The 27155-nt window shown below is 41.1% G+C and overlaps 1 long non-coding RNA gene and 1 pseudogene across 1 annotated transcript; both read right to left on the reverse strand.

Annotated features, from left to right (window-relative positions):
• Window positions 1-473: 473 nt before the first annotated feature.
• Window positions 474-547, reverse strand: LOC122123432 (annotated as a pseudogene).
• Window positions 548-18777: 18230 nt separating this feature from the next.
• On the reverse strand, window positions 18778-25403 carry LOC122123423. The gene is made up of 4 exons (XR_006150391.1): window positions 25324-25403; window positions 23250-23369; window positions 20930-20959; window positions 18778-19188 (listed from the first exon to the last, which is right to left on the reverse strand). It is a non-coding gene; the product is annotated as an uncharacterized LOC122123423 (long non-coding RNA).
• Window positions 25404-27155: the final 1752 nt, after the last annotated feature.

The raw sequence follows: 27155 nt of genomic DNA on the forward strand, positions 1-27155 counted from the left end.
AGAAGGGGAGAGATATAAAAGAGATGTGAAAAACTTAAAAATAAAAATACTTAAAATATTATATAGGTATAAAGAGGTAGTACTGCTATTAAGGAATTTAAGTCTCAGAGGTTTTGAATTGAGTTATAAATTTCTGGATTAAGTGTGTACACAATGGGGGATAGGGTCTAATAGTCAACTATGTGTTTATCTGAGGATGTGCAGACCAACAATTAAGTCACATAAAGAAGAATGAAAGAGAAGAAAAGGTGAAAAGGATAAGAAAGAAAGAAAAAAAGATCAGAAGTTCAGTAGAGCTAAACAAAAAACAAAAAGAATTTTTTTTAAAAAGAAAGCAAAATGCACACACACCTGTACCCCTAAAATAAAAAATTATACGAAGAAAAAAAGTTACTAGAAAATATTTTTTTTCAAAGAAGGTAAAAATTAAAAATTTTAGAAAAGAAAAAAATATTTTTATAAAGGGTACAAAAAAACGGTACTCTACACGATCAATGAGATTTCTCTAGTAACGAACTATAGAACTGATCCCTGAAAGTATAGTCTTAAGGGTCTCATATCTAAAATATATGTGGAACTCAAAAAATTAAATCCCCCAATAACAAATCTTCAAAGAAACAACTGCCCAATCAATAAGTGGGCTAAAGACTTAAAGAGAAACTTCTCTGAAGAGGGAAGAAGGATGGCCAATAGACACATGAGGAAATGCTCAGCCTCTCTAACCATAAAAGAAATGCAAATCAGAACAAACTGAGGTACCACCTCACCCTAGTCAGAAGGACTATAATCAAGAACTCTAATAACAACAGATGCTGGATGGGATGTGGACTAAAGGGAATCATAGTGAATTGTTGGTGGGAGTGTAAACTTGTTCAACCACTTTGGAAAATAATATGGAGATTCCTCAGAAGACTCCACATAGAGCTCCCCTATGACCCAGCAACCCCACTTTTGGGCATTTACCCAAATGATCACAAACAAGACCATACTAAAGCTACCAGCACAACTATATTTATTGCAGCATTATTTAACATAGCTAAGATATGGAAGCAATCCAAATGCCCCTCAGTAGATGAATGGATCAAGAAAATGTGGTATAAATATATACAATGGATTTCTATGCCTCCATCAGAAAGAATGCCATTGCCCCATTTGTTAGGAAATGGAAAGACTTGGAAAAAATTATATACTAATGAAATAAGCCAGGTCCAAAGAAACATAGGTCCCATGGGGCTGGGAAGGTGGCTCAGTGGTAGAGTGCTTGCCTTGTATGCATGAAACCCTGGGTTGGATTCCTCAGCACCACATAAGCAAAAAGAAAAAAGCCAAAAGTGGTGCTTTGGCTCAAGTGATAGAGTGCTAGCCTTGAGCTGAAGAGCTGAGGGACAGCGCCCAAGCCCAGAGTTCAGGCCCCATGACCAGACCCCTCCCAAAAAAAAAGAAAAATAGGTCCCACAGTTTCCCTTATTTGCAATAACTAGTACATGTGTGGGACAAGCAGAAAAGATCAAAAGTGATGTACACATGACCATATAAGATGATGTTAAGTGAAATGAATCCCAAGATAGGGACACAAATTTTTTTCTTGCTTGCTATTGTTTCTAATATATTTATAATATACCCTGTTTATATGTTCCTCCCCCATGGTATAACCCCTGTTTTCACTATATTTGATGTGAGTGCCCTGCATTTTGTATATAAAATTCTCTAATTCAAGGAGGGTAAGGGAAAAACCAAAATGCTTCAATAGGGTAAAGGTGGACCTATTGTAACAATGAGATGTACAAGACAACTATGTTGAAAATGAACTTTACAACTTTGGTGGTAGGAGGGGGGCTAGTTGAGGTGGGAGGGAAGGAATGGTAGGGGAAAAACAAAGGAAGCAACAATGCTCAATAGGAAATGTACTCATTACCTTGCTCATGTAACTGTAACCCCTCTGTACAGTATTTTTACAATACACACTGTACAAAAAATAAAATCAAGCTTGTCTTTCTGAGTACGAGCTAACATAGGGATGACACCTTGTTAGGTATTATAATACCATAGTAAGTATGGTATTCATTACTAGGTTTCTTGTCTTTGAAGAAAGATGTAGCAGATTACTACTTAGTACTGTGTCTTAAGTGTGAAACTCTACAGCAGAATCTCCTAAGAAACATCAGCTCTCAAACTTTGGCAAAGTAGCAGGGAATAAAATTAACCCTCAAAAAGCAATGGCTTGGGGCTGGGAAGGTGGCTCAGTTGTAGAGCGCTTGCCTTGCATGCATGAGGCCCTGGGTTTGATTCCTCAGTACCACATAAGCAAAAAGAAAAAAACCGGAAGTGGCACTGTGGCTCAAGTGGTAGAGTTTTTTGCTAACCTTGAGCTGAATAGGTGAGGAATAGCACCCAGGCCCAGAGTTCAAGCCCCATGACCGGAACCCAAAAAAAATCAATGGCTTTTCTGTATGCCAACAATGCATGGCTGAAATCAGGAAAGCAACTCCACAAAAAATAAAACACCTAGGAATTAACTTAACCAAAGAAGTGAAGGACCTCTATGATGAAAACTTTAAAAATCTGAAAAAGGAAATCAAAATAGAACTTAGAAAGTGGAAAAAACTCCCATGCTTCTGGATTGGAAGGATCAACATCATGAAATGGGCAATGCTTCCAAAGGCTATCTATAAATTCAATGTGATATCTATCAATATTCCAACCTTATTCTTCAATGAAATAGAAGAAACAATCCAAAAATTCATATGAAACAATAATAGACCCTGAATAGAAAAAATGATTCTTTACAGAAAGAACAGTGCTGGAGGAACATCAATGCCAAATTTCAAACTCTATTACAAAGCCATAGTAATCAAAAGAGCTTGGTATTGGCATAAGAACAGACCCAGGGACCAATGGAATAGAATTGAAACCTGAGAAATGAACCCACAGATCTATCGCCACTTAATCTTCAATAAGGGAACTATTAAAATAGAATGGAAGATAGACAGCCTCTTTATTAAATGGTGCTGGCAAAATTGCTTAATCACTTTCAGAAAACTAAAGCTAGATCCTTATATATCACTCTGCACCAGAATCAACTCCAAATGGATCAAAGACCTCAGAGTCAAAGCAGACACCCTGAAAACATTACAAGACAGAATAGGAGAAATCCTAGGTCTCCTTGGCACAGGCCAAAATTTTCTTAATAGAGACCCAGAAACACAACAAATCAAAGAAAGCTTGGAAAAATGGGATTGCATGAAGTTGCAGAGCTTCTGCATGGCAAAGGACATAGCTAGCAAGATCAATAGAAAGCCCACGGATTGGAAGAAGATCTTCACTATCCATACAATGGACAAGGGTCTCATATCTAAGATATACCTGGAACTCAAAAAATTAAATCCCCCAACAACAAATCCTCAAAGAAACAACTGTCCAGTAAATAAGTGGGCTTCTTATAGAGAAACTTCTCTGAAGAGGATATTAGAATGGCCAATAGATACATGAGGAAATGCTCAACCTCCCTAGCCATAAAAGAAATGCAGATCAAAACAACATTGAGATACCACCTCACCCCAGTTAGAATGGCTATAATCAAGAACTCTAATGACAACAGATGCTGGAAGGGAAGTGGACAGAAGGGAACCTTACTGCATTGTGGTGGGAGTGTAAACTTGGTCAACCACTTTGGAAAGCAGTATGGAGGTTCCTAAGAAGACTCCACATAGAGCTCCCCTATAACCCAGCAATCCCACTTTTGGGCATTTACCCAAATCTTCCCAAAGAAGACCATACTAAAGGTACCCACGCAACTATGTTTATTGCAGCATTATTTACCATAACTAAGATATGGAACCAACCCAGATGACCTTCAGTAGATTAATGGATCAAGAAAATGTGTTATAAATATATACAATGGAATTCTATGCCTCCATCAGAAAGAATGCCATTGCCCCATTTGTTAGGAAATTGAAAGACTTGGAAAAAATTATAAGAAGTGAAGTAAGCCAGGGTCAAAGAAACATAGGTCCCATTGTTTCCCTTATTTTCAATAACTAGTCTATGTCTGAGATAGGCAGAAACAGTCAGATAAGTTATATTAGGCAAAATGAACCCCAAGATAAGGAAGGACACAAATGGTTTTTCTTTCTTGCATACTTATAAGATGATTCCTTTGTTGTTTTATATGTCCCTCCCCTTCGGTATAACCCCTGTTTTCACTGTATTTGATGTTGGTATAATTTGTGGAGGGGAAGGGAAAAAACAAATTGTTTAAATAGGGATGCAGGTGGACCCATTGCAAGAATGAAATGTACAAGTTGGTATGTCGAAAAATGAACTTTATAAGTTGCGGGGGGGGGGGGGGGGGAAGCAGAGGGGAGGGGGTGGAGTCAGATATGGTAAAGAGAAACAAAGGAGGAGGCAACAACGGTTGATAAGAATTGTACTCATTACCTTGTTCATATAATTGTAAATCCTCTGCACAGTATTTTCACAATGAAAAGAAACTCATTAATAATAAATCAAAAAAAGAAAAAGCTCCAAAACCACAAATTAGCCAATTATTAAACAAATGAATTTAACTGATAGCTCTCAGAAGAAATGGTAGTGGTAATACACCAAGAAATACCACATAGCTGTAAGGAAATACACGTCAAAACAACATTGAGATTTTCACCACAGTCATGGCAATTATCAAGGAAATACCCATGGGGAGGCAGGGCAAAAGTACTCTCATACACCATGTAAGCCAGTGAGTCGACTACAGAAATTCACATGCAAGTTTCTCAAACAAGTAAAATAAGATCTCATTTTTACCCTGGCACATGTCTAAATGTAAATCAATTTTCAAGACAGACACTTTCACATCTATGCTTGTCTTTGCACTTTTCATAATACAAATTAGGCTAAGTGCCCAGCAACTGATGAGTGGAGCTAGACAATGTGGTATATACTTCATGCGGTGTTATTCAGCCATAAAGAAGAACAAAAGTTTGTTATTTGAAGGAAAATGCATAGAATTGGAAAATCATCACAGTGAATGTGATAAACCAAGCTCCAAAATAAAATATCACATTTTCAATCATGAACATGACAATGATGATGGTTATTGAGTTGCTGCTGCTCATGATATGTGTGTAAAAAGGAAACTGGTAATGATAAGCAGGTTTGGAGAGGGGGAAGGAGAGTATACTGAAAGATGAAGAAGAGTCAAATACATCACACATATCCACATGAAGATAGCCTAATGAAACTCACAAAACAATTATAAAGTGGTATGTGAAGAAAAAAGGCTAAGGAAATATACCAGAGGGATGAACTTCTTCAAAGGACAATTCATGAAATGTACCTAAAGATTTATGTTATTTGTAGAATTATCTGAGTGAAACCCCCTAGCACTATTGATATATGATAAAAAAAAAAAACCCAAAAAGTAAAAATTAGAATTTTGTTTAATTTTAATAATTCTTATTTACTTCTGGCTTGCAGAAGGGTAAAAAAGCCCTGAAATACTTCTTAATTTTTAAAAGAGAATTTTGGACTAAACAACACTTTTTGTGTCCTATTCATCTCATAAGCAACATATGTCCAAATATTTTTTCATATACTAAGAATAGAGTCTTTCTTTAAATACATTTTGTTTATAGTAAAAATACTGTACAGAGGGGGTACAGTTACATGAGTAAGGTGAGTACATTTCCTGTTGAGTATTGTTGCCTCCTCCTTTGTTTTTCCCCTACCATCCCTTCCTTCCAACCTTCCCACTTATTCCCCCCCACAACCACCAAAGTTGTAAGGCTCGTTTCCAACATAGTGTCTTGTACATCTCATTGTTACAATGGGTCAACCTGTATCCCTATTTAAGCATTTTGTTTTTTCCCTTCCCTTCCCTGAATTAGAGAATTGTATATACAAGATACAGGGCACTGGAATCAAATACATTGAAAATAAGGATTATACCATGGGGGAGGAACATACCAAAGAAACAAAAAAAAAAAAAAATCACACTACATTATAAGTACATTAAAAACAGTACCAAGAAAGAAAAAACCACTTCTGTCCCTGTCTTGGAGTTCATTTCCCTTAACACCATCCTATATGGCCATATGTACATAGCTTTGGACTTTTCTGCTTGAACTAGACATATACTAGTTATTGCAAATAAGGGAAACCATGGGACCTAGGTTTATTTGCCCCTGGATTACTTCACTTAATATTTTTCAGGTCTTTACATTTCCTAACAAATGGGGCAATGTCATTCTTTCTGATGGAGGCATAGAATTCCATTGCATATATTTATACCACATTTTCTTGATCCATTCATCTACTGAGGGGCATCTGGGTTGCTTCCATATCTTAGCTATGGTAAATAATGCTGCAATAAACTTAGTTGTGCTAGTGGTTTTAGAGTAACCTTGTTTGTGATCATTTGGGTAAATACCCAAGAGTGGGATTGCTGGGTCACAGGGGAGCTCTATGTGGAGTCTTCTGAGGAACCTCCATACTGCTTTCCAAAATGGTTGAATACATTTACATTTTCATCAACAATGCAGTAGGGTTCCTTTCTGGCCACTTCCCCTCCAGCATCTGTTGTTATTATAGTTCTTGTTTATAGCCATTCTAACTGGGGTGAGGTGGTATCTCCACGTTGTTTTGATTTGCATTTCTTTTATGGCTATAGAAGTTGAGCAGTTCTTCATGTGTCTATTGGCCATTCTTACTCTTCAGAGAAGTTTCTCTTTAAATCTTTAGCCCACTTATTTATCAGGCAGTTGTTTCTTTGAGGATTTGTTTTTGGTGGATTTGAGAAATATAAAACTTACTTTTAATATATGAAATATTTAAAATGTTATCTAAAAATGATTTTGTAAATTGAAACAATAAGTTGTACTTAGCAATGCACACCTGATGTCCTAGTCCTTGGAAGCCTAAGGCTGAAGGATTGTGCATTCTAGGACTAGTGAGGCCCTGTCTCAAAAAGGAAACAAAAAATACAAACACATGTTCATATATATGTATGTATGTATGTATGCTATTTCAAATAATCTATACAAATATACACATTCATGTGGATGTACATAAACACATATATGCATATATATATGTAAATACGTCTATAGCTTTCTGTCATTCTTTGTGAGAGAAAACTCAGTTGAGATGAATGAAGCCAAAGCAACAAGATCCAATCTAGAGAATGCCATGTGTGTGTTTTTGAACGTTTCATATCCTGCTGATATTTACAGTTTGTACCACAATCATATATATTTCCCATACACTCCAAGAAAAAGATTCTTCTCTTTTTTTTTGGGGGGGGGGGGGGGGCGGGGTCCGGTTGTGGGGCCTGAACTCTGGGCCTGGGTGCTGTCCCTCAGCTCTTCAGCTCAAGGCTAGCGCTCTACCACTTGAGCCACACCGCCACTTCCGGCTTTTTTCTTTTTGCTTATGTGATGCTGGGGAATCAAACCCAGGGCCTCATGCATGCAAGGCAAGCGCTCTACCACCGAGCCACCTTCCCAGCCCAAAGATTCTTCTCTTGAGCACAGAAGTTTTATAGTTACATTAAAGGGACAGTAATGTTCAGTGAAGAGTCAACACAATGGGTTGTGATGTCTAAAGTATGTGGATTCTACGTTAGTCCAACACAGTATTCCACTCTGTGTTAGCAAATCAATAATGCATTTTATTTTTAGACACAATCCATGAAGACCAGAAACCTGGCTCCATATTCATATGGAATATGATGATACTGAATTTTTTCAGCACAAACCCAAATAGATCATATATAACTTTTGTGTAGCTGAATTCTTCTGACCAAACAAAATATATTCTGCAAGGTTCAATCCAAGAGTGACGGGAAATGAAGCTGCACTGACCATTGGTAACCCATCCCTCCTCAAGACCCTGGAATATGAGCCATTGACTTTTCCTGACTCCTCCAGACACTGCTTGAGCTCACTATAGATAAGAAATGGGGATGAGAGTCATGGACAGACTAGAGAAATGGGGATGGTAATCCAGGATGCTTTCATTGCAAGGAGAAAGATGGGTGTGGTAATCCAGGATGCTTTCATTGCAAGGAGAAAGATGGGTGCAGAGCATGACCCACTTATCCTGGGTCCAGAGTCTGGCTGGGCCACAAGCACCTGTGGGACCAGAAGAAGGATGTGGGACTTACATGTTACTTAACCTGTCTGCTACAAAAAGATGGGCATTGCAGCAGCCACTTGGCCTATGTCACACCGTCCTCTTCTCAGAACCAGAAACCCCAGAGGAGCAGATGCTTTCGTCCTGGGAGCAGTGCACCCAGTTCAAGGCCATTCTGTGCTTCTGGAAAGGTCTAAATATTGGTCAAACACAGGACCAGAGAATCACCTTTTGGTGTCAACACCTACAAGGGATATTGGGGAAGAACCCAGGAGTTATAGTCCCATGGATGGCCTTTGGCCTGCTGGCTTGAATGGCTTTCAGAGCATTTTTAATTGAACTGGCCTTGCTCCACAGAGAGCACGCACACCTATTCTATGGCATGTACCAGATGATGTCACAAAGGGCCATGCTGGGCAGTGCATCTATAGCTACCAAAGAATGGAAGAGGGATAGCTCTAATCACTTCTAGATTTTGCTGATCATTCTCACACAGTTTCCTGTAATGGAAAATGTTGGCAGTAAATACATTCATAGGGCCTTGCTGCCAAACCTTATCTAGGAGGCTTTACAGCACAGGCTGGCCTAGTTGCAGGATGGCCAACCCAGTTCTCAAGTAGTTGCCTACTTCAGCCAGTCACCACGGGGCCCATAAGAGGAGGTGCCCTCTTCCAGAGGCCACAGATGCCCCTCTATGGAATGTCTGTTTGGCATCTAGAGAGGACTCCCTATAACAACAATAACAACAACTCCAGCATATAATAACTGTACTGCCAGCTGGCTACTCAGATTTTGAAACCCCAGAATCATGAGGACCCCTTCTACTCCTTCTCAATGTAGTTCCACACTTCTGGTTTCAATATCTAAGCCCATTGCTCAAGTTTTAGAAATGAAGAAGTCATGTCATCCTGTTCTCACACAAAGGACACAGAGACCAAATGTTAAAAAGATCTCTAGGGGGAGTTGAAAATTTAGGAAGAGGTCATGGATAGGCCATTGAGAAGAGGGGTCAATTTAGCAATGGTGAAAAATCACCATGTAGTCTGGGAACATCAGGAAAGACTTTCTTTTCAAGGGATGCTGTCCTAGTCCCCAGTGGAATTTTTCTCCAAGGATGTCCATATGTCTCCTATAGGTGCCCTGTTGCATGTCCATGTCATCCCTCAAACACCACCATGGAAAGGAAATCTTAGACGCCTTGGAGGGTAGAACAGAGGTGATGACAGATGGCACTGGCACCAATACTGCCTTTGCCTTCACCTCATGCAGGGACCTGTCCCTGTCTATTTCAGGATTCCAGCAGGAAGAGCTGGCTGCTGGGGGACTGAGACCTTGTCAACACTCTCATCAAGCACTACACTTGCAATACCTAGTTCCCCTTTGCCTCCTCTTGCAGACTCTCTTCTTCCCTGTACCCCCTGCTTCTAACTTGAGGGGTTCTAAATTATACATTCATATATCCAGAGCTTATTCTCTCCTATTTCTCTCTTCCCCAAACAACCACTCTCTAAACATTTGCCTCCTTTACAAATGGATCCCCTACCTCTATGTGTGCAGATTTATCTTCACTTCTTTCCTTCCCTACAATCCTGTAGTCCAACAAATCAGGAATATTGTGAACACTGGCACCACCAGCATTGGATTCTTATATACCTTCCAGGGTATCCTCTCATGTGAGCAGGCAACCAGCTACAGATGATGAATTGTTGATGTGGATACCACACCATCTTCTGAGTTGACCATTTTCAGATCTTCCCCAGTCTCCAGCACTGACTCCTATCAGTTTCCCAGATCCCCTATAGCATGCAACAAGGACAAATTCTAAACAGACCAAGACCCACCAGCCCCCCTACCCCCTACCCTATTCACTTCTCCAGGTCCCCTATAACCTTCAGCAGGAGCAGCTTGTAATGGCACCAGTCCCTACCTATTCACCTCTAGCTTACCCTGCCCTTCCCTAGTTTTTAACCATTTGTCCCTCAAAACAGGTTTTGACCCCCAAACATCATCCTTGATATACAGCAGCACAGTGATTTTATCCCCATGTGTGCTGTTTGTTTGGTCCTTCCTAACATAGGGCCAGCCATTATCCCCATCCTGGAGTCCTACTTAACTAATTAAATCATGCATGAACAATTATAATGATATAGGTACACCACCACCATGAAAGGCTTCCTTCTTTCACTCTCCTCTGATCTTTCTGAGTTGAACCAGACACCACCTCCTGCTTCTGACCATCTGACACACAGTGCATTATTTCCACCTTGAAAGGCCCCAACAATCTCTGCCCATGCAGGGATCAGGCTCTAATACTGGCCATCCCTCAAGTTCAAGAGGAATTCCTCATCCCTCCTTAGGGGTCTTAAGTGAACAATAATCTGACAATTGCTTTCTGTGCCATAAAAAGACCAGCTGTTGGCCAGATTGGTCCTCCACTGCAACCACCTGGTGTGGTGTCATCATCATGCAACCAAGATACATGGCCATGACATCACCTTTGGCTGCAGTGAACCTAGCCATAAGTACCCAAAAGGGTTCTTATAGGGACTCAAAGACTGTTTTGTGTACTTCCACACCTATACATTTGCAGGTTTACAGGCTCTGTTGACACTAAATCATCAATTAACCAGGCCACTCCTACAACACTACATCAGACATAGTGGGAAATGGAGTTCCAACAAATGCAGGAGATTTTGGCTTTGAAATATCCATCAAATGCACATGTTCGAAATCAATAGCTTCCAATGTCCAATTTTCAAACGTAGAGAATTCATCTTCCTAACAGAGGTCTGTCAACATGATTCTCATCCCTAACTCAGACAAACAGCATGATTACTATAGTAGGAGGTTCCAGTGGACAGTGTGAGAGGGCTCTGTGCGACTCAGCAGTCACCCTCCCTGGCTTGAGGAACACCTTGGCTCAGCCAAGGGCTTGGCCACTTTTCTGTACCCCTAGAACTGCTAAGATGCCAAAATGATTCCTTATAGGTGCGACTTCTTGTTGTTGTTGATTTCAACATCCCTATTTTACCCTAGTTAAATACATAAAAACCTAGTCCTCATTAAAAGTAAAATCGATCTAATTTTGATGAGGAGAGTCAGCTTCTGGAAATCCTATATGTTTCTGATAATTTAATTGGCTTAATTCTTTGGAATATATTTTTATAACCACTAATGCTAAACACATGTGTACTGTAAGTCCTCATACATCCGTTTGGGTTAATGGATGCTTGGTGGTGCTTCTCTTGTGATGGCACCAAACTAAATAATCCAACACCAAGTGTCTGTTTCAAGGGGAGTGTATAAGTAAATTAATGTATATTTGTTTTGAGGATCTCTTCTCAATAATTCTAGAGACAAGGGAGAGAACTAGATAAAGTGTGTCAAGCCTCAATTCCATCTGTGCAGGAGGTAGAGATTATGTGACTGAAGTTCAAAGCCAGCAAGGGCATGAAAGTTCATAAGCCTCCATCCCAATTAAAATGTCTGGTCATAGTAGCAAACCTGAAGCTCCAGGTAAAAAGGAAGCATGATAACATGATGTGGTGGTACAGGTCTCTCATTTTCAGCAATACAAGTAAACACAAGAGGAACACAGCCCAGGAATAGATACATCTCTTGGAAGTACAAGGCCCTGAGTTCCGTCTCTAGCACTACCATTTAAAAAGAAGAAAAGAGAACTGATGCCCACAACATCATCAATGAATTGCAGAGATTTTACTAAGTGGCAGAAGGTGGACATGGGAGTATATACAGGATGACTCTGTGATTGCTGAGCTATAGTTTGAGCTGATGATGGAGTTCAAGTGAATGGGGTAGAAGGGAGGACTGTGGGGTTGGAAGGAGCAATGAAAATCTCAGTAACAGAAATTTTCAACATAGATACAAAGGTACTATATAGGTAAAAACTAGCATAAAATTTCATTCAGCAATAAGTTTATGTTTTGTGTACTTTATTATATGTATTGGGAAATTGCTTTCCAAAGTATTGGGGTAGATGTCGGGCCCCTCACCTGAGGATTATCATTGGACAGACCAGCCTGCGGTACCAAATGCATATTGCTATTTAATATTGTAAATATGTATGCATTTTAAAATAAAAATAGAATTATTTTTAAAGGAAAGGAGAAAAGACTGACATTGCAGACAAGATTAGCCACAAATATCTCTGGCCTGATTTCTTTACTAATTTTTTTTGGTTGGTTGTGGGGCTTGAACTCTGGGCTTGGGCACTGTCCCTCAGCACGTCAGCTCAAGGAAAACGCTCTACCGCTTGAGGCACTGCGCCACTTCCGGTTTTCTGGTGGCTTATTGGAAATAAGAGTCTCACTGATTTTCCTGCCCAGGCTGGCTTTGAACCCTGATCCTCAGATCTCAGACTCCTGAGTAGCTAGGATTACAGACTTGAGCCACTGGTGCCTGGCTTTACTAATTTTTTGCATGACTACAATGCATGGTGATCCAAACTCATGATCATACATTTGATAGATGTTGGTAGGGAAGAGCAAAAGAGATCTGCCATTCTGAATCTTAAGCAGACCTGAAAGTTACTGTATGGTGTGGGGGGGCGGGGGCGGGTCATGTGTGTAACAGGGGTTATGCTGCATGCACACCATATGTTATACTATATAAATACACAGAGAAGACAAGTCTCCCTCTTCATTTACCCTCTGCAAATCAGTTTTCACCCTAGCAGCACCTATTCCTACTCTCTTTCTTTCTCTCACAGAAATTTATGTGTGTGTGTGTGTGTGTGAGAGAGAGAGAGAGAGAGAGAGAGAGTGTATTGTGTGTGTGTAGATATATAGATATAGATAGATATAGATATATAGATATTATTCTGTGTCTTACTGTTTTCCCATACAGAATGGCCACAGAGTTTCATAGTGAATGCATGTCCTTTTGTAATTTATTATTTATATTTTTTGATTTGTGGTTATTTCACATCCTCCACTGCCACAAATTATACCAACATAAAGTTCCTCAGGCAAAAAAAATTGTGAACAAGTCATCAGTAAGAAAGGTCTGATGTATAAAACTGAGATAGAAAACGTGTACATTTTCCATGGAACAAATGTGTTAATGTCCACTTCTCCACTCCCCAGTAAATACATTATGTTACCAATTTTTTATGAATTTATTAGATAATATACTAATTCAATGGACTATACCTGTAATTTCTTTATTGAAACCAGGAAAGAAAACATTTAGAATAGATTATCACATCTCTCTTTGAGACATACTCCCTTGTCTTCTTTTTGTTGTTGGTGGTGGTGGTGGTCATGGGGCTTGAGCTCTGGGCCTCGATGCTGTCCTTCAGCTTTTCAGCTCAAGGATAGCACACCACCACTTGAGCCATAGTGTCACTTCCAGGTTTTTGGTGGTTTATTGGAGATAAGAGACTCATGGCCTTTCCTGCCCAGACTGATTTCACTTGGTATTTTTGCTGAGATAGAAGGTTCCACTAATTTTTTTCTTTTTGGATCTGGTCGTGGGGCCTGAACTCTGGGCCTGGGCACTGTCCCTCAGTTCTTCAGCTCAAGGCTAGTGCTCTACCACTTGAGCCACAGCACCACTTCTGGTTTTTTTCTCTTTTTGCTTATGTGGTGCTGAGGAATCGAACTCAGGGCCTCAGGCATGCAAGGCAAGCGCTCTACCACTGAGCCACCTTCCCAGCCCTCCACTAATATTTTGCCTAGGTTGGCTTCAAACCACAGTCCCCCTGATCTCACCTCCATATAGTTGGAATTACAGGTGTAAGCCACTGCACCAGACTCTCAGGGACCTTTGGCTCCTACATCTGCCTCCTATACTCTAGACACAACCAAACTGAAAGGTTATTCAGAATTTTGCTCAAAAAGAAAATAAGAACATTATTTTCAATCCTTGTTCTTGCCAGTTATGGGCTTCAAGAAAATGGTATATGACAAAAGTATGATTTGAATGATTTCACATCATCTTCTTGATCTCAAAATCTGTCATATTTGTGCCATGTTTAATAACAGCAGGGGAGAAATCACCTGTGTATATGTTTGATATTACATATCTGGACTAAGTTTTAGACACTCCAATGTAGTTCTCAGGTCATGGGATCTCACTTATGACTTAATGGATATTTTCTTTTTTTTTTTCTTAATACATATTTTCTTGAAAACCCTCCTGTTCCTTCAAACTATATGCACAAGCTATGGAGAACATTAAGAGAGACAAAAGGTTGAAAAAGAGAACTGGAAACCAGAGCATTATCAATAAGAACATAAGCCCTGTTAAAATACCAGTAGCCTCCAATCATGGTGGCACTCATCTGTTTTTCCTGCACTCAAAAGACGTAGGCAAGTTGTGTAAGATTTCTAGGTCAGCCCAGAGAATTTTTTCTTCTCTCATGTCTAAGAAATAAAGACTAGTAGTATTCAAGCTCTGTTAGCTTTTGACTCTCAAACTACATCATTAAATGTTTGTAGTCTCAAGTTAAAAGTATCTTCTTTTAAGGCAATCCAAAAATTCATATGGAACAATAAAAGACCCCGAATAGCAAAAACGCTCCTCAACGGAAAGAATACTGCTGGAGGAATATCAATACCAAATTTCAAACTCTACTATAAAGCCATAGTAATCAAAACAGCTTGGTATTGGCATAAGAACAGACCTCAGGACCAATGGAATAGAATTGAAAACCCAGAAATGAACCTACAGACCTATAGCCATCTAATCTTCGATAAGGGAGCTAAAACAATAGAATGGAAGACAGACAGCCTCTTCAGTAAATGGTGCTGGCAAAACTGGTTAGCTACATGTAGAAAACTAAAGCTAGATCCTTATATATCACCCTGCACCAGAATCAACTCCAAATGGATCAAAGACCTTGAACTCAAAGCAGACACTCTGAAAACATTACAGGATGGAATAGGAGAAACCCTGGGTCTCCTTGGCTCAGGCCGAAATTTTCTGAATAGAGACCCAGAAACACAACAAATCAAAGAAAGGCTGGACAAATGGGATTGTATAAGGTTGCAGAGCTTCTGCAGGGCAAATGACATAGCTAGCAAGATCAATAGAAAGCCCACGGACTGGGAGAAGATCTTTACTAGCCATACAACGGACAAGGGTCTCATATCTAAAATATACTTGGAACTCAAAAAATTAAACCACCCAACAACAAATCCTCAAAGAAACAACTGCCCAATAAGTAAGTGGGCGAAAGACTTAAAGAGAAGCTTCTCTGAAGAAGAAAGAAGGATGGCCAATAGACACATGAAGAAATGTTCAACATCCCTAGCCATAAAAGAAATGCAAATCAAAACAACATTGAGATATCACCTCACTCCAGTTAGAACAGCAAAAATCAAGAACTCTAACAACAACAGATGCTGGAGGGGATGTGGACAGAAAGGAACCTTACTTCATTGTTGGTGGGAATGTAAACTTGTTCAACCACTTTGGAAAGCAGTATGGAGGTTCCTCAAAAGACTCCACATAGAGCTCCCCAACGACCCAGCAATCCCACTTTTGGGCATTTACCCAAATGATCACAAACAAGGCCACACTAAAGCTACCAGCACAACTATGTTTATTGCAGCATTATTTACCATAGCTAAGACATGGAACCAACCCAGATGCCCCTCAGTAGATGAATGGATCAAGAAGATGTGGTATATATACACAATGGAATTCTATGCCTCCATCAGAAAGAATGACATTTCCCCATTTGTTAGGAAATGGAAAGGCTTGGAAAAAATTATATTAAGTGAAGTAAGCCAGGCCCAAAGAAACATAGGTCCCATGGTTTCCCTTATTTGCAATATCTAGTATAGGTATGAGTCAAGCGGAAAAAGTCAGATAATGTGATGTTAGGAAAACAAAACCTCAAATATGTATTTTAATGTTTTTGTTTCTTTCATGCATGTGTTTCTAATGCATTTATAAGATTATTTCTTTGTTGCTTTGTATGTCCCTCCCCCACAGTGTAACCCCTGCTTTCACTATATTTGATGTCAGTATAACATGTGGAGGAGACGGGGACAAACAAGTCGTTTAAGGATTCAGGTGGACCTGTTGCAACAATGAGAAGTACAAAATGTCATGTCAAAACCAGCTTTACAATGTCGGTGGGGGGGGGGGAGGGGGGGTATGATTGGGTGGGAGGGAGGGGGGAGGCTGGGAAGGGAGGTGAAGGGTAAACAAAGGAGGAGGATGCAATGCTTGGTAAGAAATGTATGCATTATCCTGCCCATGTAATTGTAACCCCTCTGTACAGTATGTTCTCAAATAAAATAAAATAAAATTAAAAAAAAAAAAAAAAAAAAAAGTATCTTCTTTTAGCAGTTTCATTGTATCAATGGCAGTTTATTTTCTGCATATGGTAGAACTACAGCTCTCATCAGTGGCCATTTGAATTCACTTCTGAGCAACCCACTACTACCAGACTAGAAGGTCTACTCAAAGGTCAGAGCAAAGCAGAAGGCATGCCTTCAGCTCAGATCTTGTTCATCACAGGTGGATGACAAGTCACCTTTGTAGCTAGCACCAGTGCCACCTCCATTGCACCTTCCTTAGTCTTGATTGCCCTTCCCACATATTTTGGTGTATTAAAATGACAGAATATGAACGTTAAGGACTCCATGAACCTGGGCTAATGGGAAAGTGTAGAGAAAATGAAAAAAAAAATCCACCGGAGGACATCTTGGGGATGGGGGGGGGAAGGGAACTTGGGGGGAGAAATGACTAATAGCCTAATTAGAATAAGTATTAAAATCTGATTTCTCTACGTATTAACAATTAGCAGGGTACTGGATGGGTTTTGTACCCTGTGTTTTATCTTAACAACAGTCTATTTGCTCTTTGTATATATTTGTGTTGTATGGAAACATGTTTCAGTAAAACAACATGAGATAAAGGAAAGAGATATAGCTTTTGTGATATTCTGTCACAAACACTTTCATTGTCTTTCTGTAAAGTACAATATATGTATGCATGTGGTTTTTGTACTAATGTTGCTATGTCCATGGCAAAGAATTTTTAAAGGAATGGGAAAAAAAACTCAGGCTCATTGTGGCTACTGTGTAGAAATCTCCTCCAACTTCTAATTTGCTTAATGAAGAAAAAAATATTTTATTTGTGATATTTTCATAGACATTTCCTCTAATATGGTATATTTAAATAATTTTTTAAACCTAAAAGAAAAAGAAAAAATAAAGTAGTATAAACTTCAATTGATACAGTAACTAGAAAATGAACATCACTAACATAAAATTGCCCCATTACATTATCAAATTATTCCCTTTTCTTAAATATTCACCTTTTTTTCTTCTTTGCCAGGCACTGGTGGCTCATGCCTGTAATTCTATCTATTCAGGAGGCTAAGATCTGAGGAACATATTTCAAAGCCAGCCCAGGCAGGAAAGTCCATTAGACTCTTATCTCCAATAAACCACTAGAAAACCAGATGTGACACTGTGGCTTAATTGGTAGAACGCTCGCCTTGAGCTGAAGAGCTCAGGGACAATGACCAGGCCCAGGTTCAAGCCCCACAACAGACAAAAAAATTAAAAAATAGAAATTTACTTTTTTTCTGCTAAAATTGGCAGTAGAGGGTTTAATAAGATAGAGGGGAAACCTTCAAATTGAAAGGAATTTAATGCATGCATTCAAAATTTGCGTTGAAGCTGCACACCAGTGCTCATACCTGTAATCCTAAGTACTTTGGAGGCTGAGATCTGAGGATTGAAGTTTGAAGCCAGCTCAAGCAGTAAAGTCCATGAGACTCATATGTCCAATAAACCACCAAAAATCTGGAAGTGGAGCTATACCTCAAGTGGTAGAGCAATAACCTTTAGCAAAAATTACCTCAGCCAGAGTGCCAAGATCCTGAGTTCAAGTCCCAGTATAGGCAGGCAGGCAAGCAGGCAGGCAGACAGACAGACAGACAGATAGACAGACAGACAGACTCACAAACACACACACACACAGATGGCTTTGAATTGAGAAAATGTTGTCATGAGTACATTATTACAATAGAACACTAGGTAGGCCTGAAAGTCCTGAAGGAGTCCATTTTCCTTTTTTATTATATATATTTTTTTATTGTAAAGATATGTGAAGAGAGGTTATAGTCACATGAGCAAAGTAATGCGTCCATTTCCTATCAAGCATTTTTACCCCCTCCTTTGTTTTTCCCTCCCGTCCTTTTCCTCCGCACCTCCCCAATTCCTCCCTTCCCCCCAAACTTGTAAAGTTCAACATTGTGTCTTGTACATTTCTTTGTTACAGTGGGTCATCCTGTCACCCTATTTCAACATTTTGTTATTTCCCTTCCCTTCCCCCAATTAGAAAAATGTATACACAAGATTCAGGACAATGGAATCAAATATGGTGACAACAGGGGTTATACCATAGGGGATGAACATACAAAAGAAACAAAAAAATATAGTACTTATAAGTACATTAAAAAGAACAGCAAGAAAAATAAAATCTCGTGTCCCTATCTTGGGGTTCATTTCACTTAGCATCAGTTTATCTGGTCATATGTACATAGCTTTCCACCTTTTCTGCTTGTCCCAGACATGTACTAGCTATTGAGATAAGGGAAACCGTGGGATATCTGTTACTTTAAATATTATTTTATTGTAAAGATGATATACAAAGGAGTTTCTGTTATATGAGTAAGGTAATAAGCACATTTCTTGTTGAACACTGAAGGAGTCCATTTTCTAATCAAATCATCTCACTCCTGGTCTCAACACTTTCAATCCTGGGCATTCATACACAAACCTACAAGGCCAGACTGCAAAACTGTCCTAGATTTATACATGAATGTTCCTTGCTCTCATTTCATTGGACAGTAGCAACCAGACGTAGGCCTCGTTCCACAGTCTTGGCTGTCATGTTCCCATTTCACTGCACCTTGGTAGCTAGATTCCTGTTTCCTACAGCTGTAGGTGACTGGTGAGGATCCATGGAAGCCACCTCCCTTCAGGACTCCATAGCTTCACCCACATGAGGCCAGGCCTCTTCTTCCAGTGTCTTCTCTGCTGCTACTTATGCCACCCAGAAAATGTCTCCCTTCTGTAATGATGAAGGAAATATTTAGGTGGAGAACATTTGAATCCAGAACTGTCAGCAATGCTCTGCTGAAAAAGTTCATGCAACATGGAAAAAAGGGTTTGATATTACTTATTTTTAAATTGTGAAAATTGTACAAGCCAAGTGATTTAACTCAGGGCTTCATGCTTGCTAGGTAAGGCATGTCTCTGCTGCTCATGCTACTCATGCTATGCCTCCAGCCGTGGAAGGCAAAGAATAATTTCCATTTGAACTCAGAAAACCATGTAGATTTTAGTTTATGAAGAAGGGATCTGGCCAGGTGTTAGTTTCTCACAGCAGTAATCCTAGCTACTCAGAAGACTGAGATTTGAGACTCTGAGTTCAAAGCTATCCTTGGCAGGAAAGTCCTATTAACCAAACTCCAATTAAATAAAAAGCCAGAAGTGGAGCTCTGGCTTCATCGGTAGACTAGCCTGGAGCAAAGAATCTAAAGGACAACATGCAGGAGGATGTGGGGACATCAAAACAGTACAACTTGTTGCTCTGGCCAGGCCAAGTCACTCAGGGCTTAACAAGTTTTTCTAGGTCAAGGGTCAGATCTCGCAAAGTGGAGAGGAAGGGAGACAGGACCTGAGTCCTAGTATCCAGAGGGTTTAGCTCTAACCAAACAGGCTGTTTGGCTAGAAGCTGACCCATGGAAGCTTCTAGAAATTCCTTATCACACAGTATCTCTGTTGGCCAGAATCCTTCTCCCCAAAAAGCGCTAGTATAGGAGCAGCTTCTCCACACTACAAAGGCACAGAGGCACAGACTGAGTGTCAGAGAGTTTAGCTAACTTTATCTAAACTGATTCATGTATCTCCTTACACATTTTTGTGAATCAAGAAAGAACTATCATTGGGATTCTGTCCTTCATAATGCTGACATTTCCATGGTTTGTAATTTATGAGTTTTCCTCTATGTTTTTGTTGTTTTATGTTAGGGTCTGGGCGCTGTCCCTTAGCTTTTTAGCCCAAGGCTAGCACTGTACCACTTGAGTCACAGTTTCAGTTCTTTAATTGGACATAAGAGATTCATAGGCTTTCTCTGTGCTGGCTGGCTTCAAACCATGATCCTCACGTCTCAGCTTCTTGATTAGTAAGGATTGCAGGCATAAGCCATCAATGCCCAGCTTATGTTATGTTTTTTCATCGTAGCTTTCTTAAACAAATGAGCCCCAAAAGATGGATTTTGTCAGTACTCTGACTAATTCGTTAATAAATTTCTTTCTTTTGTGAAGTATGCCACAATGTAAATAATATTAAGAAGTCTTTTTTTAATTCCGTGTTGGGGATCTTAACTTAGGGTCTGGCACTTGCTAGACAAGTGCTCTTCCATTTAGCTAAATCCTCTACCATAACAGGAAGATTTCTAACTCTGAAAAAAAAAAACAAGCTCCAAAAACTCATTGGAAGGTAGATTACTGAATAGAATGAAAAGATAAATCACAAGATGGAGGCGATGCAGGTGAAAATGTAGGCCTAGATAAATCCCCCTTCCCTCTTCTCTCAGATTCCTGTCTTCAGTTTTTGTTTTTGAGACAAGATTTCCCTCTTTAGCTCAAGCTGGCCTATGTCCCTTGTTTTTATCATTAATTTCCTGAGGAAGAATATGTAACTCACAGCTTGTGCCAATGTTGTCTGCCACCTATTTGCTTTTTGGTGTATGCCTTCAAGTTGGGTAATGTACAAGTTGTCAGGTATCTAAAGTTATGCATACTCACACTGGGTAGAATACTTGTACTGGTGGAAACCTATATGAAAAGAAAGAAACATTTTTAGTGACAGTGTGAGCTATAACAATGTCACAGCATCTGGCTTCTGAGTTACCTCTTTAGTGTTTTGATCTTTTTGGTTTTTCTGTTGGTCTTGAACTCTGGGCTTGGGTGCTGTCTCTCAGCTCTTCAGTCCAAGGTGAGCATTCTACCACTTGAACCACAGTGCCACTTCTGGTTTTCTGGCAGTTATTGGAGATAAGAGTCTCGTAGACTTTCCTGCCCGGGCTGGTATTTGAACTGCGATCCTCAGATCTCAGCTTCTTGAGTAGCTATGATTACAGGCATGAGACACTGGTACCTGACAGTGTTTTGATCTTAATAAGAAAACATATACTCTAGAGGTGAGATCTGAGGTTTGATGTTTGAATCCAGACTGGACAAGAAAGTCCATGAGACCCATCTCCAATTAACCACTAAAAAATGCTGGAAGTGGATCTGTGGTAGAGCATTAGCTTTGAGAAAAAAAGGTAAAGGGCAGTGCCAAGGCCCTGAGTTCAATCACCAACACAACACACACGTACGTGTGCTAATACACACATGTGCGCGCGCACACACACACACACACACACACACACACACACACACACACACACACACGAAAGGAAAGGAAAGGAAAGAACCATGCTAGGCTAAGTTTAATGCACCTGAGGGAATAAGCAACAGTTGAAAATTCAATATTAAAATGAGGAGAAAAATTACAATTTGAGAAATAAAGTAAAACCACTAATCTCTCAATGATACATATGCATGTTTTGAGGTTAGCTATTACATACTAGATCTAGTCCATTGGCATTCATTTAATATGGACAACTCACAAGTTAAAATCCAAGTCAAAGCTAGGGATAGAGTTACATCTTGATTTATTATTGAAAAACCAAATAAGCACTGAAAATAAGTCATGATCTCTGAGCTAATTCTTCCTCTAATTTGCAAACTAACAGAAAACCCCACAAAACAAGTCATTTGCCAGTCATTTACACCTGTAAACTTAGCTCTTCCCTGATACTGAGACATAGTTCAAAGTCAGTTGGAGCAGAAAAATCCCTGAGACTTTTATCTCAAAAATAGCTAGCAAAAACTAGGCTGGGGGTGTGATCCAGTCATAAAAACAGAAACAGCTGAGCAAGCAACAAGCCACAGCTTTAGGTCCTAAGTTCAAGTGCTGGTACTGGCAAAAAGAACAAAAGAAAAAGAAAAATAGGAATAAATGGTAGATATCTCTGCTTGGGAGAAAAATCATGGCATTAGGCATTTTGAAAGAGATGTATATATGTGTTTTATATTGCACATTAAGTAAGAAAACCAACACTAAAGTGAATAAGGTAGGTTCAACTTTGGTCAAAGAAGTTTCTCAGCCAAAAGAATGATCTGCCAAAACACACGATTGGAGAGGTCACAGTTGGTGACCTCTGCACAGGCAGCCTGAGTGCATAGCTGCATGAGGAAGCTGGGGTGCTGTGAGCAACTGTGCCATCCTGCTCACAGGCTCCCTGTTTGGAGAGAAAGGCAGCACTGGCCTGAATGAAGCAGGAAGTGTGAAACTGCACTGGAGTGAGTACTGCATGAGAGGGGCCCTAGGCAACGGCACTGTCACAGTATTTTTGTTTTGTTTTGTTCTATACCAGTACTAGGGCTTGAACTCAAAGCCTGGGTTCTGTCTTTTAACTTTTTGCTGAAGGCTGGTGCTCTACAACACCACTTATGTCTTTTTGTGGTTAATTGGAGATGAGAGTACCAGATTTTTATGTCTTGAGCTGGCTTTTTTTTCCTTTTCTTTTTTTTTTTTTTCTCAGTCATGGGGTTTGACCTCTGGGCTTGGGCACTGTCCAAGTGCTTTTCAGTTCAAGGCAAGCACTCTACTGCTTGAGTCAAGGCGCCACTTCCGGTTTTCTAGTGGTTTGTTGGAGACAAGAGTCTCATGGACTTTCCTGTCGGGACTGTCTCTGAACTGTGATCCTCAAATCTCAGCCTCTTGAATAGCTAGGATTACAGGCGTGAGCCACCGGCACCCAGCTTTTGGCTGGCTTTGAACCACAACTCTTTCAGATCTCAGCCTAAGTAACTAGGATTATAGGCCTGAGTCCCAAGTGCTTGGCAGAATCACAAATTTGAAAAATAAATAGAAAGTAAATATACACAATAAGCAGCTCCAATTGAAAAACAGAAATCAAACCTGACATTACAGTATGACTTAGGCTTTAAACACCTAGGCTAAAGTATGTAGTTCTTGAACGAACTGGAGAACAGATATTTGACAGATACATACCTGTACTACTGGCAGATCAGCAGCTTGGTCTGGTGACATATTCAGGGAGGAACTTAGCTGAATATTTAAGATGTTTTAAATTCTCTATTTCCTCATCACATTTATTAGTCATATGACTACCTGTAAAATAACAACCCCCCAAAAGAAATATTATCATAACCTAAACATTAGGTTAATGGAAATTTCCATTATGCTTGCCATAAATTCCAATCAAATGCAGAAAATAATCACCCACACATACTTCAGCAGGAATTACACAATGTTATTCTATCCTATCTTTGTACTCTATATTCTAGCCACATTCTAAACATAGTGTTTTCAAAATCTATCTATCTATCTAAAATACAGAGAAAGACATTTGCCAAGCTGGTGCTTAGCCTGTCTGTTCTAGTAGTACATGTATGTCTAATGAATCATCTTTTTCTATGGATGACCAATCAAGTGGGTTTGTTCTGGGAAGCACTATTGAGCATGTAAACATAAGCTTTTCAAGACCTGTGAAATTATTAATATGTCACATATACCATATATAAGCCATGTGGATTCTTTCACATAGTATAGGCTGAGGCACCTTGTAGAATCAATGATAGGATTAAAGTAAGATGAAAGTTAAGAAAACAGCCTTCCATACCAAGCCTGGATACTTCACTGGCATGTTTTATAAGAAGCAACAAGCCTTTTAGAATAATAGTTTTTGGCTGTTGTATAATTCTTCCTTGTATGTTCTCTAATATTTGGTCACTACTTTCTCTGCAGGCCAGGAATCATTAATTGTTTCCCTTGCACACCTGTTCCTTCTCTCCAGGATACACTATCTCCTGTCACTACCACCAAAGACAACTGTCAATTTCTGGCAAGTGGAGTCACTTGGCATAGTTAAGGAAGAATTCAAGGAAATATTCCATGATCTTCCTGACTTCAGGAGCTTTGAAACACAGGAAGGGCATCTGACATACCAACCCAACAATAGAAAATTTTACTACTTCAATTTAATATGGAATTTGAAAGAAAATAAAACGCTGACATTTATGATCTTAGGACCGCCTGTGGATAGGTTGGAATGAAGCACCCCCTGGCCAATGGTAAGGCAGGGCAGAGTCCCGACTTCTCTTCTCCAGTAGCACTCAAGTGCAGTGCATGTCCAGGCTGCTCTGGTGTTGATGGGCACATGCATGAGCCTCTCAACCCTCGTTCCCAGTCCCAGGAAGGGAAGTCCCACTTCTAAATAGGAGCATCCTGGGATGGCACCACACCCAGCCCAAGGTGACCAGTAAAATAAAGGTCCCTGAGATGAACCTGAAGCAGCTCCAGGGCACTGCATCACTGCTGCAGCAGGTTCAACACCGATTGTGGGACAGAGGCAGCCAAGAAGGCTCCAGCCACATGATTCAACCTAGAAACCCTGACTACAAGAACTAAAGCCAGGAGGGCGACAGTGCAGACCCCAAGTCCCGCCTTCCTTCTGGGTGGCCTCTACTGCTGGCTTGCAGACTCATGGCCCTTCACCCACACATCGGAGCCCAACTGGGTCAGGAGGTGAACACATTACCACGAAATGGGAGCGTCCATGGAATGGCACCCACAACTGGGCCCACATGGACTAGTAGAACGACAGAGGTCCTCACAGCAAAGCCAAAGAAACCCTGGGCACCACCTCGCTGCAGCGGGTGTGGTGTGCCTCCAGGCTCCTCTGGCACTAATGTAGGCACAGAGGTGTGCCCCCTCACCTGCACTTCTGCTCCCACCGGGGGACGTGAGGAGCACTTTCTTCCATGTGTGGGCCTCCCAGGGATGACACCACAACTGGCCCATGCAGTAAAATGGAGTTCTGCGGTGACTCTGAAGGGGCTCCAGGGAGCTGTCTCTTCCGTGGTCTCCATGTCAACCCCATAATCACTGACAGACACAGCAAAGAGGAGCAACCTAGCTACCCCAATAGGCAGAAAGGCAGAGGGTCTTGGTGGGAATATGAGTCCCTGTCTTTCTTGTAGGGTGACCACTACAGCTGGCACGTGCATATGCTTTCCCTCACCATTCATTCCAGTATGTGTTGGGGGGGGGGGGGAAATGTTACCTCAAAACAGGGAAGTCTCCGGCCTGCAGCCGCCCCATCCCACGTGGACCAGGTCTCAGGTCCCCAGCACTGGGTGGGTGAAGTACCTAAGGATAGACCGAAATGACAAACAAGGCTCCAGGCCCCCATGCAAACAGGATGAACCAGAGCTACCCTGAATCCCCACCTTCCTTCTCCCGTGGCCCCTCGGACGCATGTCCAGGCTCATCTGGCTGCATATGCACATGCGCATGTCCCCTCACCGCAAGTTTTGCTCCACTGGCTTCCACATGGTGAGGGGATGGCAGCTGTGCTGGTGCCCAAGTGAACCAGGAAAGTGGAGGTCCGTGGGGTGACATGGAAGAGGTTCAAGTACGCTACACTGCTGCAGTGGTTGTAGGCCATGGGGAGAGAGGTTTGCACACTCGAATCCAGCCCAGGGCCACCGTAGAGAACTGGTGAAAGGAGCAGCTCCAGGATGTCCAGGGAGAGGCGGCAGACTCCCTACCACACTTTCTTACCAAGGACTGTGCTGTGTGCAGTCTCCACTCACCACCATGCTCCCATGGGGGGCTGGACGGTGACCTCAAGAACGGGGCTCCCTGGATGGCGCTTGCACACTGGACTACACAGCCCAGGATGACCAATATCCCTGTCAGGTGTTGCTGCAGCCCCAGCTGGAGAAGGGTGGCAGTGGACTCTGCTCCAGCTGTATGTTCGCTGCTCCTGGGTGAAATCAAGCAGCGAGGCCTGGAGGGAAGTCAGGCAGGGTGCGCTAAAAGCCCCCACTGGCCTCTGCAGTGCTATCCTGGCTCATCTGCTGGTGCTCCTGAGTGTGTGTGTCCCTTAAACTGTGGTCTAGACCCAAAGGAAGGGGCTCCAGTTTCCACTGACACGACCTGGTGACCAGTGGAGTTCCGTGGGGCCACGAAGGGGTTCCATCTGGCTATACTGCTGCAGCGGCAGTGGTCCTACTTGGGAGAAGGTGGCAGAAAAATATAGGGCCAGCACCATAACCATCCACAGACATGGTGAAAAGCAGCAACCACGGGCCACAGAGTCGTCAGAGGTGGGCACCTGGAATCTGAGTACCTGCCTTCCTTCTTGGGCATCCACTACAGTGAGGCCATCCACTACAGTGAGGGCATCCATACTTTCCCAGACTCTCACTTCTAATCCCAGTGTGTGTGGGGGTGGGGACAATTACCTTCAAATAGGACTATCTCTTGAGTGGCACCTACACCCCTGCCCATGCAGACCAGAAGCAAAACGTCCCAGGAGGTTTCTGGTTTCTCCAGAAGCCCTGGAGAACTCTGGACCCTGCACTGCTGCAGTGCAGCTTAGCACCAGTTAGGGGAGGGCAACTGCAAAGGATCTAGTCTTATCAAAAACAAATAAATACATACATAAAGCTTTTATTCTTAGGCCAGAGAATGAACTATAGAGTACTACAGTTTGGATCTACCATAACTTGGTGGCCTTGTAAAAATTACATTTGAAGGATTTAAAAGTGAATATTGCAGTACCTACTGCACCTCTCAGAGTATTATGAGGATGAGATGATCTATATAAAGAGTTCAGAACAAAGCCAGGCATAAGGTGAACCATGATCATGGAGAACATGTTCTCTACCAATGCAAGTAAGTAACCAGAGAGGCAATTAGAAAAACTAGGTCATCCACATGAACTGGAAGAGGCACACTGTACAGATAGCATCAAAAGAGATTGGAGAAAACAGTTTTCAACAGCCTTTGAATTAATGGATAATCCTGATCCCTCAAGTTACAGGGTGCTATAGTAGAGACAATGGCTGTCTAATTTGCTTCTGTGGCCCTAAGAGCCTAAAGCCCAAC

The sequence above is a fragment of the Dipodomys spectabilis genome, unplaced genomic scaffold, assembly GCF_019054845.1.
Source record: "Dipodomys spectabilis isolate Male_0828 unplaced genomic scaffold, ASM1905484v1 ptg000228l, whole genome shotgun sequence".
Classification (NCBI taxonomy): Eukaryota; Metazoa; Chordata; class Mammalia; order Rodentia; family Heteromyidae; genus Dipodomys; species Dipodomys spectabilis.